Source organism: Trifolium pratense, unplaced genomic scaffold (genome assembly GCF_020283565.1).
Source record: "Trifolium pratense cultivar HEN17-A07 unplaced genomic scaffold, ARS_RC_1.1 scaffold_124, whole genome shotgun sequence".
Lineage (NCBI taxonomy): Eukaryota > Viridiplantae > Streptophyta > Magnoliopsida > Fabales > Fabaceae > Trifolium > Trifolium pratense.
Genome location: NW_025721025.1, coordinates 12,501 through 15,000, shown reverse-complemented (window position 1 = coordinate 15,000; position 2,500 = coordinate 12,501).

Below are 2,500 nucleotides of genomic sequence, written 5' to 3'. Positions count from 1 at the left end.
TCGTTTTGCTATAAGCAAGGGCGTGGCAAGGCACGCGGGGGGCCAAAAAATCAAAGTGCTCCGAAAATGCACACGGGGGTGTCAAGCAACCTCCATGTACCGTGGCATGACCGTGGCCAAGTAATAAAGATCAAATTCCATGCCTAGGCCAAGTTGGACCAAGGCCCCGTCTCGTTTTGCTATAAGCAAGGGCGTGGCAAGGCACGCGGGGGGCCAAAAAATCAAAGTGCTCCGAAATGCACACGGGGGTGTCAAGCAACCTCCATGTACCGTGGCATGACCGTGGCCAAGTAATAAAGATCAAATTCCATGCCTATGCCAAGTTGGACCAAGGCCCCGTCTCGTTTTGCTATAAGCAAGGGCGTGGCAAGGCACGCGGGGGGCCAAAAAATCAAAGTGCTCCGAAAATGCACACGGGGGTGTCAAGCAACCTCCATGTACCGTGGCATGACCGTGGCCAAGTAATAAAGATCAAATTCCATGCCTATGCCAAGTTGGACCAAGGCCCCGTCTCGTTTTGCTATAAGCAAGGGCGTGGCAAGGCACGCGGGGGGCCAAAAAATCAAAGTGCTCCAAATGCACACGGGGGTGTCAAGCAACCTCCATGTACCGTGGCATGACCGTGGCCAAGTAATAAAGATCAAATTCCATGCCTATGCCAAGTTGGACCAAGGCCCCGTCTCGTTTTGCTATAAGCAAGGGCGTGGCAAGGCACGCGGGGGGCCAAAAAATCAAAGTGCTCCGAAAATGCACACGGGGGTGTCAAGCAACCTCCATGTACCGTGGCATGACCGTGGCCAAGTAATAAAGATCAAATTCCATGCCTATGCCAAGTTGGACCAAGGCCCCGTCTCGTTTTGCTATAAGCAAGGGCGTGGCAAGGCACGCGGGGGGCCAAAAAATCAAAGTGCTCCGAAATGCACACGGGGGTGTCAAGCAACCTCCATGTACCGTGGCATGACCGTGGCCAAGTAATAAAGATCAAATTCCATGCCTATGCCAAGTTGGACCAAGGCCCCGTCTCGTTTTGCTATAAGCAAGGGCGTGGCAAGGCACGCGGGGGGCCAAAAAATCAAAGTGCTCCGAAATGCACACGGGGGTGTCAAGCAACCTCCATGTACCGTGGCATGACCGTGGCCAAGTAATAAAGATCAAATTCCATGCCTATGCCAAGTTGGACCAAGGCCCCATCTCGTTTTGCTATAAGCAAGGGCGTGGCAAGGCACGCGGGGGGCCAAAAAATCAAAGTGCTCCAAAATGCACACGGGGGTGTCAAGCAACCTCCATGTACCGTGGCATGACCGTGGCCAAGTAATAAAGATCAAATTCCATGCCTATGCCAAGTTGGACCAAGGCCCCGTCTCGTTTTGCTATAAGCAAGGGCGTGGCAAGGCACGCGGGGGGCCAAAAAATCAAAGTGCTCCGAAAATGCACACGGGGGTGTCAAGCAACCTCCATGTACCGTGGCATGACCGTGGCCAAGTAATAAAGATCAAATTCCATGCCTATGCCAAGTTGGACCAAGGCCCCGTCTCGTTTTGCTATAAGCAAGGGCGTGGCAAGGCACGCGGGGGGCCAAAAAATCAAAGTGCTCCGAAATGCACACGGGGGTGTCAAGCAACCTCCATGTACCGTGGCATGACCGTGGCCAAGTAATAAAGATCAAATTCCATGCCTATGCCAAGTTGGACCAAGGCCCCGTCTCGTTTTGCTATAAGCAAGGGCGTGGCAAGGCACGCGGGGGGCCAAAAAATCAAAGTGCTCCGAAATGCACACGGGGGTGTCAAGCAACCTCCATGTACCGTGGCATGACCGTGGCCAAGTAATAAAGATCAAATTCCATGCCTATGCCAAGTTGGACCAAGGCCCCGTCTCGTTTTGCTATAAGCAAGGGCGTGGCAAGGCACGCGGGGGGCCAAAAAATCAAAGTGCTCCGAAAATATTTTTCCACTTTCCAGTCCACTTATACATATTATGTGCAGTGTGCACACAAGACACCTTCCCAAAATTCGACTTATATGAGGCGTTTTACGTCAAATCCGCCTATTTTCGGCGTTTCGGCCGAAAAATCAAAATAAATCGAAACTTCCTCGGAATGCTTAGCGACTTTCCAGTCCACTTATACATATTGTGTGCAGTGTGCACACAAGACACCTTCCCAAAATTCGACTTATATGAGGCGTTTTACGTCAAATCCGCCTATTTTCGGCGTTTCGGCCGAAAAATCAAAATAAATCGAAAATTCCTCGGAATGCTTAGCCACTTTCCAGTCCACTTATACATATTGTGTGGAGTGTGCACACAAGACACCGTCTCAAAATTCGACTTCTAGGCGGCGTTTTACGTCAAATCCGCCTTTTTTCGAGTTTTCGGCCAAAAAATCAAACTCAATCGAAACTTCGTCGGATCGCTTAGCCACTTTCCAGTCCACTTATACTTATTGTGTGGGGTGTGCACAAAAAAAACGAAGTCAAAATTCGACTTCTAGGTTGTTTTTTAC